Source organism: Saimiri boliviensis, chromosome 21 (assembly GCF_048565385.1).
Source record: "Saimiri boliviensis isolate mSaiBol1 chromosome 21, mSaiBol1.pri, whole genome shotgun sequence".
NCBI lineage: Eukaryota > Metazoa > Chordata > Mammalia > Primates > Cebidae > Saimiri > Saimiri boliviensis.
The window spans coordinates 3,404,964-3,421,326 of record NC_133469.1 but is presented as its reverse complement, the minus strand read 5'-3'; positions in this window follow the sequence as shown (position 1 = coordinate 3,421,326).

The following is a 16,363-nucleotide window of genomic DNA, read 5'->3' as shown; positions in this document are numbered from 1 at the left end:
AGGGTAAGCAGTTCCACAGTGTGGCTCGTGGTGGACACAGGGAAGCCCCTGCGTGGTGGAAGCCAAGAGGAGGTACCTGGCCCTGGATGGAGGCTCAAGGAAGGCTGCAGGGCCTGAGCATTAGGTATTGAAATAACAGGAGCAGGCCGGGCGCGGTGGCTCACGCCTGGAATCGCAGCACTTTGGGAGGCTGAGGCAGGTGGATCACCTGAGGTCAGGAGTTCAAGACCAGCCTGGCCAACATGGAGAAACCCTGTCTCTACTAAAAATACAAAAACTAGCCAGACACGGTAGTGGGTACCTCTAATCCCACCTACTCCAGAGGCTGAGGTAGGAGAACTGCTCGAACCCAGGAGGTGGAGGTTGCAGTGAGCTGGGATGATACCACTGCACTCCAGCCTGGGTGACAGAGTGAGACGCTGTTAAAAAAACACAAACAAACAAACAAACAAAAACTAGGAGGCAAACATTCCATGTTCCAGGCCAAGGTGCAAAGGTTGGGGGGCAGGAGAGAGCATAGGTCTGTTCTGCTGGTGTTGCCTTGAGGCATCATCAATGGGGGCATCCAGGCCTGAGAGGCAATCCCAGCATGGATCAGAGAGGCCCTGTGGGCAGTGGGGAGCCATGGGCCAGCTTAAAGCAGGGGAATAGCGTGCTCAGAATTGTGCTTCAGCAAGAGCAGGCTGACTCTTCCGTGAAGGCTGGCACAGAGGGCCAGAGGCTGAAGGCTGGGATGTGGTGCCGAGATGGCACCTGGACTCACCAAGGCAGCCTCTGTTCCTGACTGGATGCAGGAGGCCTCTGAGCTTGTTCCCAGGGTGTTTTCATGACCCTTCATTCAGTTAATCCTCCAGACTGGTAGCCCTGGGGACAGGCATCGGTGCTAGGTTGTGGTGATGGCCCCACTCTTCCACTTTCCCTGGAGCTGCCCATTGCCCCTGGGGCTGGGTTGTCCTGCCCACCTCTCTCTCTGGGCTTGGCCCTGTGATCCGTGTCGGTCAACAGGACAAAGCGGAAATGGCCATGGCCCATCTTGAGCTCGGTCTCGGGGGGCTCTGTACCCTCTGCTCCCCTGTACCTCTACCATTGCCAGGAGGACGTACCCAGCTCAGCCTGGGAGGGTGGGCAGCACTCAGTCTCATTGCCAGCAGCTGGCTGCCCACCAGACGTGTGGGGGAGCCAGGCCAAGACCAGAAGAATCACACTGCAGAGCCCAGCCCAAACTGCTGAACTGTGAGCCAAAGAAACACACATTTGAAGCTCCTGTGTTTTGGGTGCTTTGTTATGTAGCATTATTACGGCAATAAATACAGTTTTCTGTCTTCATTTTAAAGGCTATGACTTTTGGGTTCTCACGGTCAGGGATCCTGCTCCAAGGCCCGTGTGATTTGTTTGCCTTGTGCAACCTCCCAGTGCCGATCTCGGAGGCCTTGCCTGGGGGTCAGGGAGGAGGTTTTACCTGGCCCTGGGCTGCGATGGTGCTGGGGCCTCGTCTGTACCAGTGCGGCCGCTCCAGTCTGCTGGCTCTTTGCTCCTCCCCATCCCTGTGATTCCGGCTGGAAGCAACAGCATCATTATCTTCAAGATGCAGCAGCAGGAGTCTTGGTTTGATTGCGATCCTCACATCTCGGAGCAGAAACTGGCTCCCGCTGGGAGGCAAGGCTGCATCGTCTTTGTGAAGCTGAAAATGAAGAGGAAAATGTCATGGGGGGGGCGGGTTATGAAGAATGTGGTGGCATTTGTGACAGATGGCAACGACGTTGTTCCCCGTCGTCCGGCCTGAAGTGGTTCTTTATCTGTGACTTTGCCTTTTCAGTGCAGACCAGCTCGGGCCTTGTTATTTCTCTCCAGGCTGATGGCAGAAAGCTGGGCGTGGTGCTGGCAGCCACGGGGCCGGGTCCGAGCACCGTCCTGCAGCTGGCCTGTCCAGCCTCGCCTCTGATGAGGCCTCTGCTGTGCTGTAGTGTAAGGAAGAAGCCAGAAGGCAGGTGACATGGGTTCCAGCGCATTCTGCCTGTTGCTGGCTGGGTGGCCACGGGCATGCTGTGCTCCTTTCCGGCCTTGAGGGTGTCATTTGCCACACTCTACGTCAGCTGTTGTTGGGGAACGGCGCAGGACACAGAAGATGTTGGTGGGAGCCGGGCCACGAGGCTCAAAAGCATCAAGGGCACAGAGAGGTCAGAGGGGGGCGAACACGTTGGCCAGGACTCCCAGCAGCAGGACAAGATGTCCCTCCAGGTGTCCAGAGGAAGTTCCGGAGGAAGTCTGCCAGCTTGATTTCCCTGGGCCTCGGTTTCCTCATCGGTAACATGGGCAGGGCTGTGGCAAAAGTTTCATGGTACGAGGCACGAAGAGTGCTCACCCAGGCCAGCACGTCGTGGGCTCTCTGGGGATGTGGGACATTTTTTTCTCTCCTACGAGGGCAGGTCAAACTCCAGGAAGTAGAAGACCTTCCAATGTGGGAGGACAGGGTACTCGAGGGGCAGCCCAGTATAGCTGAAGGTCTTCCCGGGTGCCCGGTACAAACTTGGGGGTAGGTGGGTGGTGCCTGGCAGACCTGGTATTGCTGGACACGGAGGCAATCCATGCCACAGCTGTGCTGAGACTCAGGCCGCTCAGTCCGTCCCTCTGCGTCCCTCTCCCCGCTTCCCCAAAGCCCTGCCTTCATGGCCCTTCTCTTCCCTGATGAAGCTTTCGAGCGAGCTGCTGTTTTTAGCTTCTGCAATCAGGCCGGCAGCGTGCTTGGCTATTGTTAGCATCTCAGCTCGACGCCTCCCTCAGAAAGCAATGAGCTCATCCTCCCAGAGTCCACGGTCACCTTTGCACAAGGCTCAGCAACGTGCAGACCTCCCCTTCCAGCCCCTACCCGGGTCCCAGGACAGGGCACCAGCACTGAGAAGAGGCGTCAGGGACTGAACTAGGAGCAGGAAGAGAACTGGGAGGGAATGGCCAAGGTGCGTGCGCTGTGTCTCTGGACGGCGCGCTCTGCCCACCAGTGACCCTTTCTCGCCTCTGGGGCCCACGCTTTGCTTTTCCTTCAAGGACCCAGCTCTCCTCCAGTCTCAGCTGTGCTGATCCCCACGCCCTCCGCTGTTGTAACCTCAGCCAACGCACCATGCGCTGTGTTCCCCTGTGGTTCAGCGATTGGCCCCCCAGCAGGAATGGTGACCCTCCACTCTCCTTAAACAGAACCTGTTTGGTTGGAGTGAAGGTTTGCCCCCAAAAGTAGGTGTTACCAGGTTCCCTTGCAGCTAGGAGTGGCCCTGGACGTGGGAGGATGTCTGCCAGCTTGACTTCCCATCAAAGGGGATGGTCTCAGGGGCGCAAACTCATCTTCCTGACTGGAATGTGGATCCGATGCCCAGAGCAGGAGCAGCCACATTGCAACCGTGAGGATAAAAGGGGCAAAGACTGGGCTTTCTGAGAAAGACGGTGGCACAGACACACACACGTACGTCTGCCTCTTCTCGAAACCCGATTACCATGATGGTAAAGGCCACTTCACAGACATGACCCTCAAGCCGAAGGAGAAAAGGAGGGGTGGCCCCAGCACCAGCATTTCGGAGACTGGAAACCTGGTGCATGAGGCGTAACCCACTAGGTGAGCTTGAGAAGCCGAAACATGGCCAGCAGCGTGCAAAGCTGAGGAGCAGCAGAGGGCTGGGAGACGGGAGACGCCAGACACTTCCGGAGGGGAGTGAAGGATTGTTTCTAATGAGCAGTTAGTTCTCCTCTCACGGGAGGGACAGGGACAGCGACAGCTATCCACTCTCATTGCCTGCACAGCTGGGAGATGGCCCTTTCCGGAGCCTGGCAGAAAACCCAAGATTCATTTTTAAGAAAGGGCCGGGCAGAGGCCTCTGGACTGGGGGATGCCACTCCAAAAGCAGGATGGGTACTGCATAGTGGGGACCCCCGCCTCTTTCTCCTCGAAGCCCCAGAGCACCGGCAGCCAGGCCTCGCACGCAGCGGGCGGGAGCTGGGGTCACTTCCACCGGTCTTCCAAGTGGAAAGGGCCACACCCTGACCCCCAGCGACCCCGGGGAAGCGCCCCGCCAGATGTCAGAAAATGCTACCCAAGGGCTCAGCACTTCCAATCAGCTGCTTTGTCTTTTAAATGAAGTAGACATTTAAATGACGTTTGCATTCAGTGACGTGCACAGATCTTAGCACGCTTTGATGAATTTTGGCAAACTTACACCCGGGTCACACGCCTCCCTCAGGGTGGAGGACATGTCCTCTGGCTGGAACATCTCTCACCAGGTCACCCTCCCAGCGGCTCCCCGTCCCCGGCAGGCCCTGCCGTTCCAATTTCCATCACCGTAGAGGAGCCCCGTTTGTTCTAGAAGCTCACGGATGAGAGCACACAGCACACACTCTTCCGTATCAGGAGGCTTTTGAGGGTCATCCGTGCGTTGTCGGTATCAGCAGTTTGCTCTTTTCTGCGGCTAAATGACGTTCCGTGGTTTAGAATGGAGTATTTGTCCCCTCTCCTGTTGATGGGCATTTGAGTTGTTGACAGATTTTGGCCATCACAAAAGTGCTACCAACATTCTTGAACAACTTTATGTGAACACGTGCTTTCAGTTATTTTTAATGGAATAAGTAACTAGACATAGAATCGCCTGGTCACAGGTTAGGTGTATGTTTAACTTTACGGGAAGCTGCCATGTTGATTTGTAAAGCGACTGTATGATTTCACGTTCTCACCAACAACGTGTGTGTTCTAGCCGCTCCTTATCATTGCCAACCCTTGCGACGGTCAGTCTCAGATTTCAGCCATTCCGGTGGCTACGTAGTGGTTTCTTGCTGTGATTAAAATAGATACTCCCCTTCCCCAATGACTAACGGTGCTGAAGATCATTTTTATGTACTTATTTGCCATTTATCTATCTTTTTTGATGAAGTGTTTGTTTAAATCTTCTGCCCATTTTTGGGAATTTTTACTTTTTTTATCTTTTTTGAGACAGAGTTTTTCTCTTGTCACCCCAGGCTGGAGTGCAGTGGCACGATCTCGGCTCACCGCAGCCTCCGCCTCCCAGGTCCAAGGGATTCTCCTGCTTCAGCCTCCTGAGTAGCTGGGATTAGAAGTGTGTGCCACCACGCCCAGTTGATTGTTGTATTGTTAGCAGAGATGGGGTTTCACCACCTGGGCCAGGCTGGTCTAGCACTTCTGATCTCAGGTAATCCGCCCTCCTCAGCCTCCCAAAGTGCTGGGATTACAGGCGTGAGCCACCCTGCCCAGCTGGATTTTTTAAGTTACTGAGTTGTAGGAGTTCTTAATATAATTCTAGATACAAGTCCTTTGTACAATGCATGTTTTGTATATATTTTCTTCTAGTGTGCGACTTTCATTTTCAATTTTGCAAGCGTGTTTTAAAGAACAAACACACATAATTCTGATGCAGTTCAATTTATCAAAATTTTCTTTTTATAATTCCTGCTTTTTATAAGACATTTTGCCGAACTTGAAGTCAGAGATTTTCTCCTATGACTTCTTGAAAAAGCTCTCTGTCTTTAGCTCTTACATTTAGGTCTAGGCTGCATTTTGAGTGACTTTCTGTACATAATGTGAAGTTTCAAGGTTGATTTTTCTTCTAAAACATACGGCTGTGAAATCATTTCAGCACTTTTTGTTGAAAAATGTTTAAACGTTTGTTGAAGAATCAATTGGCTATGCATGTGTGGGGCTATTTCTGGAATCTGTTTTCTCTTCATTGATCTATCTGTCCATCTTTATGCAAATTCCACACAGTCCTGATTACCGTTGCTTTATAAGAAGTCTTGAGACCAAGTGTGTGAATCCTCTGACTTTGTTCTTTTTCAAAACTGCTCTGGTTATTCTGAGTCGTTTGCATTTGCGTATTAATTTTAGAATCGGCTTGTCAAATTCTACCAGAAAAGCCTGTTGGGATTTTAATTGGGATTTTGTTAGATCAATTTGGGGAGAATTGACATCCTAACAGTTACATGAGTTTGGTTTTTCTCAGGGGTCTTCTGCTTCCAGAGAAACATAACCAATAGTATATCTATCTATTTGTATATAGTTAGTCAGATAGACATGAGAGATTTATTGTTGGGGTTGGCTCCTGTCATCAGGAAGGCCAAGAAGTCCCATGATGTGCAGCCTGCAAGCTGGAGACGCAGACAGCGGGTGCTGTCGTTTAGCCTGAAGGCCTGAGTACCGGGGAGGGGTGGAAGAATGCTGGTGTCTGTTCCAGAGTCTGATGGCCAAGAACCAAGAGCTCTAGTGTCCAGGGGTAGGAGAAGGTGAATGACCCAACTCAAAGGGTTGGGGGGGGGAGAGAGAGAGAGAGAGAGAGAGAGAGAGAGAGAGAGAAAATTCACCCTTCCTCTGTATTTTTACCCACCCACATTTGTGAGGTTGGATGTCTTTGTCTACTGATGTAGATTCTAATCTCGGCCAGGTACAGTGGCTCATGTCTCTAATAATCCCAGCACTTTGGGAGGCCAAAGTGGGCGGATCACAAGGTCAGGATATCAAGACTATCCTGGTTGACACGGTGAAACTCCGTCTCTACAAAAAAAAAAAAAAAATACAAAAAATACAAAAAATACCAGGACGTGGTGGCACATGCCTGCAGTCCCAGCTACTCTGGAGGTTGAGGCAGGAGAATTGTTTGAACCCAGGAGGTGGAGGTTGCAGTGAGCCAAAATTGCGTCACTGCACTCCAGCCTGGGTGGCAGAGCGAGACTCTGTCTCAAAAAAAAAAAAAAAAGTCTGTTCCAGAAACACCCTCCCAGATACACCCTGAAATCATGTTTTACCAGCTACCTCGGCTTTCCTTAGTCTAGTAAACTTGACATGTAATAGTAATCATCACAATATCAAGTCTTTTACTCCACGAACACGTGTCACCCCGTTTATTTAGGGCTTGAATTTCTCTGGCCAGTGGTGCACACTTCCCAGTGGACTGTTTTTATCTCTAAATATTTTGTGTTATGCTATTTTAAAGGATTATTTTCTGAAATTTCAATTTCTGACGGTTCATTGCTGGTATCTAGAAATCAATTATTTTTAGACATACATTTTGTACCCTGAAAGCTTGCCAAACCCAAGGAGTAGTTCTTGTGGGTTTTTGTAACTAACGAAGAAGACGGGGCGATGGATGCAGCAAACCCCCACCATGGCACGTGAGTACCTGTGTAACCTGTACACGTACCGTATAACAAATACATACATAAAAAAAGAAAGCTCACGTCCCTGCCTCGCTCTGAATCTCAGGGAGGAAGCATTGCTCTTCATCACAATGTGTGATGCTGACTGTAGGTTTTCGGTTTGCTGTGTTTGTACATGCCTTCAATCAGATTGAGGAAGTACCTTTTCCTTCCCAGTTTGCTAAGAGTTCTTCTGACAAATGACTGTTGAATTTTACCAAATGCTTTTTCTGCATCTGTGGAGCTGGCCATACGGGTGGTCACCTTTATTTGGTTCATGTCGATTCATTTTGTAATGAATTACAGTAATTGCGTTTTGAATGTTGAAGATCTGAATTTCATATTCCCCACCCCCACTTTTATAATTAAGGGCAGCAGAGCACGTGCGGGGCGGTCATGGCTGAGAGCAGTCGCTCAGAGCCAGCTCTGCTACAGGCGGCAGCCGCACAGACAGATAGGAGCAGCAACCGAGGGTCACCAGCTGCAAGACGGGACCAACAGAAAGCATCAGCAAGAAGCAACCTGGAGGAAATGACACAGATGTAAAAATACCATCACAGATCCGCTCAAAGCAATGAGACATCCTTCTATCAGAACAAGCAGCCACGAAACAGGAACGGGAGTTCTTAGAACATAAAAATATGACAGCAGAAATGAAAAGCTCAATAGAAAAGCTGGACACGAAATATGATCAGCATGGTACAAAGCAGCATGAAAAAGATGCAGAGAAAACAGAAGAGAAAAGATAAGAAGAGAGAAAAGCCCAGACGTTCTGCAAGGAGACAACAGAAAGGCAGAGGGAAGCGTTTCTCGAGGAAACGAAACATCTTCTGCTTGCCAGGACGGCCGATTGCCCAGAAAAACAGATGAAAACAAACCAGGAGCAAATAGATGACCCTGACGTTTCCTGGTGCTAGTGGCAGAGGCGCGAAGCCGGGGAGTGGGGAGGAGGCGCCGTCTAGGGAGCACTGGCGAAGTCTCTTTTAACTTCTCAGCAGTTTTGAGAGTGAGACAGCCATGGAGCAATCCCTGCAGAATTCTCCACCCCGTTTGCTGAAAATTACAACATTCCTTTGTCCGTGAAGTTTAGCCAAGAAGATAATTCGCAGGACCTGAGAAGCAGAGGGAATGTCCTAGTCGTTCCTCTCTGAACGTCTCTGATGGATCACAGGGTGCTTCGGAAGTGCCCCGTGGGTTCTTTCTTCGCCCGCACTCTTCTTCCTGCCAGCCCCACTGACCACCTGCAGCCCCAGGCCCGTCTCAGAGGCAATGGCTTCTTCCAGACTCTCCCTCGAACCCCCCTGGCTTGTTCTCACATCTATGGCTGGATACCCTTGGCTTCAGGGGTTTTCCTGCAAGCCCTGACTTGTCCACCCGTGTGGACAGCGGGTGGCTAGTGACTCTCTGACCATCTGGACCTTCCCTTTCCAACCCCTCCCATTATTGTGAAAGGTCTCATTTCTCTTCCCTCCCCTCCCCTCTGCTCCCCTCCCCTCCCCTCCCCTCCCCTCCCCTCCCCTCCTTTCCCTCCCCTTCCTGTTCCTCCTCTCTCTTGTCTTTCCTCCCTCCCTCCCCCTGCTCTCTCTTTCTCTCTCCCTCCCTCCCATCTGTCCTTCCTTCCTTCCTTCTTCCCTTCTTGCTTTTCTTGCCTGAATGCAGTGGCACAATCTTGGCTCACTGCAACCTCCACCTCCTGGGTTCAAGTGATTCTCCTGTCTCAGCCTGCTGAGTAGCTGCGACTCCAGGTGCACACCACCACACCACCACACCCGGCTAATTTTGTGTATTTTTAGTAGACACGGGGTTTCACCATGTTGGCCAGGCTGGTCTCGAACTCCTGACCTCAAGTGATCCTCCTGCCTCAGCCTCCCAAAGTGCTGGGAATATAAGGGGGAGCCACCTCACCTGGCTCAGGGTCTAATTTCTGCAGTAAATCCCCACAGCACCCACACTAGCTCTGCTCCCTAACCAATCACTGTGTCATGGCATACTTGGCATCTTTTTTAGAAGTGTTTTGGGGAACAGAAACATATGCGTAGAAATCTGGAATTGATTTTCTGGCTTGACTAGATTTAAAGGCATCAACAACCCCGTGGCCAGAGGTAATTAGGAGACTCGTCATCCGTGGCATATGTTGGTAAAGCAGCTACTCAAATCCTCACCCAGAATCCCCCAGACCAGGTGCCTACAGAGGCAAGGCTTTGAGTGATGGAGAAGCCGCAGCCGGCACGGGGAAGAGACAGACTGCAGGTCTGGCCGGTGACATGTAGGTGTACGGGGAATTTGGAGAAGGGAGTGATAGCTCAGGACAAGGTCCAGGTTGGGAACCCGAGGGTGCCTCTGATTTCCTGGAAAGACATCCTCATCTCTTGTAGCCACGGGATTGAGAGATTTCTGAAAACCAATCCCAAAGTGTCATCTGACAGCGAATTCTGTTGAAGACAGCAGCTAAGCTCACAAAGTCTCTTATGTTTAAATTAGAATGACTGGGAAAAAGCAAGCCTCTCGGAATGGGATGAGACGTGGATCACCTGCGGAAGTCTGGCCCGCAGACCCTGACTCACGGCGGGGGATGAAGGCACTCCCACCCCATTACAGTGACACAGGTGGGCTGGGGATGGCCGCTGGCTGCTTTCAGGGGCGAAATGCAACCAATAGACCAAGACCCCCTCTCCATCGTTACATTTATTCAGTAAAAGATGTCATAACAGAGGCTCTAAGTCAACACACTTGTGGATAATTCACATGGTTGAAAGAGTGGTGATACGAATGATCAAAGTTAGTTTCCAGGCCCAGAGGAAGCGCTCTAAACAGGTAATTCCCCTTTGATCCCCCCGAGAGGACCATCCAGTACAGTCTACACGAGTAAACGGTGGAGACACAGGGATGTGGGGTCAACAGACTTAAACTGGGACAGCTTCTTCATGTCTCTATCTTCTCCCTAACTTAGAGGACCTGCTGCCTTCGGCCTGTCCCAATAAAAACTTTCCTCCTTCCAAAAGGTTGGAGGCTAGTCTATAATTTCCCCTAATATATCATTGATATTTTGCCAGCCACCCCGAGTGGATATCAACAGTTGGAATGAGGGGATACCTGGGCAGATCGTGACGAAACTGAGCACCAGGGACCCTGAATCCTGCTGCATCCTCCACTCAGAGGCAGCCCCTCCTCCTGTGTGTGCAGAGCTCTGTCTCCCTTTGCCTGGGAGCCTGTAACGACCGCTCCTGAGCTGGCTGATCCCGGCCAGCTCTCATTTCTTCTACACCTGTCACTAGACCCACGTCCAGGGGACCCCAGGGGGCTGGATACGAAGAATGACCAGGAGGAAGTATACACAGGAGCAGCTTGGACGTATTGCATGCTTGGTTCCAGACCATCCCAGTGAAGAGCGTGACAGTAAAGCAAGTCACACAGATGTATTGGCCTCTCAGCACCAAACTGGGAAGCGGTGCCCGGATCCATCAGGGGCATCACTTCCTACGGCAGCTGTAGCCTTAGGAAATGTATTTCTTAAATAACAAGACGTGAAAGTCAAAGCGACTCCTCGATCCACGGGCTGCAGAATGGATGAGGTGTTGGGAGGCATGAACAACATTCTTCTCACATGTCTCCATCAGGGCTCTTGGGTGACCAGATGCAGCGTCAGTCAACAGTAACATTTTCAAAGGAATCTTTTTCTGAGCTGGAGGTCTCACTAGTGGGCTTCAAATATGTAGCAAGCCATTCTGTAGACAGCCGCTGTCCCCAGGCCTTGTTCCATGTATAGAGCGCAGGCAGAGTGGATATAGCAGCACCTTTTTTTTTTTTTTTTTTTTTTGAGATGGAGTCTTGCTCTGTCACCCAGGCGGGAGTGCGAGGGCAGGAACCTCTCGGGTTCAAGCGATAATCCTGCCTCAGCCTCCCAAGTAGCTGGGATTACAGCTGCCCACCATGATGACCAGCTAATTTTTGTATTTTTAGTAGAGACAGCGTTTCACTGTGTTGGCCAGGCTGTTTTCAAACTCCTGACCTCCCGCGATCCACCTGCCTTGGTCTCCCAAAGTGCTGGGCTAACAGGTGTGAGCCACCGCGCCCGCTGGAATAGCATCATTCTTAAGGGTCCTAGAATTTTCAAGATTTTCAGAATTGCACATGAACACTGGCTTCAGTTTAAAGTCAACCAGCTTCACGAGCCCCTCCCAAGAGAGTCAATCTGTCCTCTGCAGCTTCAAAGCTAGGCACTGACTTCTCTAGCCACACACTAGATGGCATTTTCTTCCAATAGAAGGCTGTTTTATTTACACTGGAGATCTGTTGTTTAGCGTAGCCACCTTCGTGGATGATCTCAGCGAGGTCTTCCGGAGAACCCGCTGCAGCTTCTCCACCAGCACTTGCTGCTTCACCTGCACTTTGATGTTATGGAGATGGCCTCTTTCCTTCCCATGCTGTGGCTGGTGCCATCCGGATCACTCAAACTGCACATCAGCAAGAAGGCTGTTTCAATTTCTTACAGTTCTGTGTTCCCTGGAGTAGCCCTTTTTTTTTTTTTTTTTTTTTTTTTTTTTTTTTTTGAGACAAGTCTCACTGTGTCGTCCAGACTGGAGGGCGGTGCTGAGATCTCAGCTCACTGCAGCCTCTGCCTCCCACGTTCTAGTGACAGTCCTGCCTCAGCCTCCTCAGTAGCTGGGATTACAGGCACTGCCACCACACCCAGCTAATCCCAAAGTGCTCGGGTTACAGGTGTGCACCATCGCACCGGGCCGCAAGGTCTAATTTTTCCAATAAGTCCCCATAGCATCCACGCTTGAAGGAAATTAAAAGTGCTAGCCCACGCTGGGCACGGTGGCTCACGCCTGTAATCCCAGCACTTTGGAAGGCCGAGGCAGGCAGATTACCTGAGGTCAGGAGTTCGAGACCAGCCTGGCCAACATGGTGAAACTCCAGCTCTACGAAAAATACAAAAGTTAGCTGGGTATGGTGGCCTGTGCCTGTAAGCCCAGCTACCCAGAAGGCTGAGGCAGGAGAATCGTGGGAACCCGGGAGGCGGAGGCTGCAGAGGTTGAAATCGAGCCAGTGCCCCGCAGCCTGGGCAACAGAGGGAGACTTTTTTTCATTCACAACCTGGCTACCTGGCCCAAGAGGCCTAGCTTTCGGCCTGTCTCAGCTTTTTGCACGCCTTCCTCACCAAGCTTAGCGGGTTCTAGCTTTTGGTTTAAAGACAGGGACATGGACTCTTCCTTTCATTGAACACGTAAAGGCCATTGTAAGGCTATAATTGGTCTATTTGTAATATTATTGTGTCCCAGGGAATAGAGAGGCGTGAAGAGAGGAAAAGAGACCAGGGCAAGACTGGCACCCTCAAAACACACGTGACAGTGCTCCGATGAGTTTGCCGTCTTCTGTGGGCGTGGTTTGTGGCACCCCCAAACAATGACAATAGCAACGTTAGGGATCACCACAGGCATAGTCACCACACTAGGCAAGGAACCCAGCTGCAGGGCTTGCTTTGGACAGAGGAAATATGGGACGAATTCGGGAGGGGAGGCTGGGGGGGTCTCTACACAGGTGAGAGCCCTGTGAGCAGCGGTGGACGGGAAGGGGGCGGTTAGGAGCACTGATTCCTCTGCTGTCGTTACTAACATTTTCCACCATATTAACCAGATTTTTTTTTTTTTTTTTTTTTTTTTAGATGGAGTCTTGCTCTTGTTGCCCAGGATGGAGTGTAATGGCTCAGTCTCGGCTCACTGCCACCTCCGCCTCCCGGGTTCAAGTGATTCTCGTGTCTCAGCCTCCCGAGTAGCTGGGATTATAGGTGCCCCCCCCCACCACGCCCGGCTAATTTTTGTATTTTTAGTAGAGATGGGGTTTCGCCACATTGGCCAGGCTGGTCTTGAACTCCTGACCTCAGGTGATCCGCCCGCCTTGACCTCCCAAAGTGCTGGGATGACAGGTGTGAGCCACCGCGCCTGGCCCTCCTATTAACCAATTCTTCCTTCTTCCGTTCCCCTGCTATCTCACATAAGCTGTGTTCATCGTGACTGTCCTTACGTCTTGATATTGAAGTCACGGGATGTCAAAGAGGGAGACTGTCCCCTTTGCAGATGGAGAAAGTCTCTTTTTGGGGATGAGAGTGCGGAAGATTAGCGCAATTTTGATTTTAATAAGGAACAGTTGCATCGTGTGAGGAATCAGCCTGACTTCATCGCTGTCTTTATTAGGAAGTTAAATTTAGTGAGGAGAGGTTTGTCTGGATGGCGGGCTGACAACTGGCGGGCTCTTGGCAGGCAAAAGCCAGCAGGCGCGGCCCCTCTGAGCGCCTTTGTGGTCGGAGACGGGGAGGGACTGCTGCAGAGGTGCTCCGGGAGTTCGGGGTGTCCTCACTCTTCCTCCCCCTGCGTCCTGCTGGTGCCCCCCACCGTGGACCCTGCTGCCCCGACAGTGGCCCTGGGTTTCCCCACAGAGGTGGCGGCTGCAGAGGCAGCAGCTCCTGTAGGCTCTTGGCCAGACCGCCCCTGGCGCCCTGACCCCTGCAGCTGGATGCCCGTGACTTTCGTGACTTCCCTGCAGGCTCTGAGTCTCCCTCCTCCCCAGCTCCCCTCCCTGCTCTTCCTAGGCTGCAAGGTCTCCTTCCTACATGGGCCCTCCTCCCATGACGCTCGCTGTGGCTCCTCTTCCTGGATGGACTGGGGCTGGGGTCACCCCTCGAACCCATCAGCAGCTGGGAGAGTAGAATAAAGGTCTTTCGAGTGTTGCAACGTAGCACACATTTAGCTTGTATGAGCTCTTTCTCGTGAAGCCACCGGAGGATGTTTTCCATCAAAATCAGCAAGAAAAATCAAGAGAGATACAAGGCAAGGGACACAGATGATCCCACTCAGGGAAAAGGAGGAGCGTCCGGGGCACCGAGCTGCTCCAGGGCGTCGTGGGCCACAGCCCGGCAAGAGCCTGAGCCGGAGCCTGCCGGGGCCCCGGGGCAGAGCTTCGAGAAGAGAACGCCTCGAGGGGCAGACCATCCGCAGCGAGTTTGGTAACAGGAACTTAGGAACGCGCTAAGAACAAAACAAAGCAAGAATATTAACTACGCAAAGCCAGAATTGTGTAAGGAAGGGTCCAGAGCGTGGTGTTCTCTGCAGTCGGCTGTGAATAGCATTCTTCGCTGATGACCGATTCTTTTTCTTTTTCTTTTTTTAAGACGGAGTTTCACCCCGTCACCCAGGCTGGAGTGCTGTGGTGCGATCTTGGCTCACGGCAACCCCTGCCTCCTGGGTTCAAGCGATTCCCCTGACCCTGTCAGAGGGAAGCAAGAGGAGACCCTGCTGGCATCACCAGCCAACCTGGGTCAAGCCATGCCTGAAGCCGGTCAAGCCGGGGCCCTCTGCATTTTAGGAGCTAGTAAGTTGCACTTTTTCCTGAAGTCCGTCTGAGCTGGGTGCTGACCCGGCCGGTAACACACGTCACACTGCGTTCTTGCATCAGCTCAGCGAGTTGCCGCTTGATCTCTAGTTGACTGATGTGGGCAGTGAAGGTCCAGGAGGAGAGGGTCATGTCTGCTCCCTCCTGTCTCTGTGACCCTCACATATGAGGTAGGGCCTGGGGCCCGAGCCGGGCTATCACTGTCTTGAGGCCCGTGGACCTCACCACTGACCACCTCTGCTGTGAGAAGTAGAAAACTTCCTCTTCAAAGTTTCCTCTCTTAAGGAAAATTCCTAAGTGTTAGAAATAATTGTGTGTTTTAAACCCTTTCTTCAAAAGCCTTCTTGCTTTTGCTAGAAGCCCTGTCCTCTGTAGCCGTTAGACACGCCATGCTTCCAGGCACGTGGTACATTCTGTGTCCTTGTAGTTAAACCAAGATCTCTGTGCTGGACGTGCTCACAGGCCTGTCCCAGCTCTCCACTGCTTTCACCCGATTAGAAAAGTTTCAAGTTATTACCAATCGGGTTTTAGTTTAGATTGTGAGGTCTGGCTCCAGCCAACGGAGACCAGACACAGCAGTGAGGACGACCCCAAATGCGTAGGGGATAAATGTGTGTGTTTCCCTTTGTTCGCTGTACTCTCGTGGCATGATGGCTACTGGGAGGGTCCCTTCCTGCAGGCCAGGAAGGAAAAAATCGTGTTGCTGAAACATCCTTTGTCTCAGCGCTAAGTTTTCTTTGTGGCACTGAGCATCTGTTTCCAACATCTGTGCTTCTCCTTTCTCTAAGAAGCCCCTGGGTGGGAGAAGCCGCCCTCGCTCTGGGGCAGACGCCTGCAGATCCCTCAGCCTGGGCTGCTCTCAATCCCAGCGAGACAGGACTCCCACTCGGAAGTTTTCTTTGCTGTGAGGGGGACTTTGGATCAGTTTCACAGAGAACTCCAAACTCTCACGCCTCTGTGTGACCTTGATCGAGTTCAGTGACCTCTCTGTGTTTCCCTTTTCCCATCCATAAAACGAAGCGGGTGGATCAGACCAGCACTATTAATAGACACGGAATTTGAGCCACATACAGAGTTTGAAGCTTCCTGGGAGCCACATTTAGAAAAGAAAGAAGTATTTTAGTAATACCTTTTATTTAACGCAATATATCCACAATATTGACACAACATGGACTCCAGGTGAGTTATTAATGAGACATTTTGCAATTTTTTTTTTTTTGACATGGAGTTTCACTCTTGTTACCCAGGCTGGAGTGCAGTGGCGCAATCTCGGCTCACTGTAACCTCTGCCTCCTGAGTTCAAGTGATTCTCCTGCCTCAGCCTCCTGAGTAGCTGGGATTATAGGCACGGGCCACCACGCCCAGCTAATTTTTGCATTATTGGTAGAGACGGGTTTTCATCATGTTGGCCGGGGTGGTCTCGAACTCCTGACCTCAGGTGATCCACAAGCCTTGGGATTATAGGTGTGAGCCACTGCGCCAGGCCCATTTTGCAATTTTTTGTTGTACTGAGCCTTCAAAGTCTGATTGTGTATTTTACACCTGAAGCGTTTGGACATTTCCAGGGCCATGATAACCATGTCTGTTTAGTGGCTGCTACCATTGTGGATGACGCCAGAATAGACAGATGGTTTCAAACTTTTAAATTTCTGTTTTAAACAACAGGACCATTCTTTGAATTGTGACTTTGTCCAGAGTCCTGTCATGCACGTGGACAGAGCAGGGCTTCTCTGGGCGGCCTTGTTCAGCCTCTTCCTCTCCCCTGTCCCCTGCACTGGTCCCCAGCAGCCTG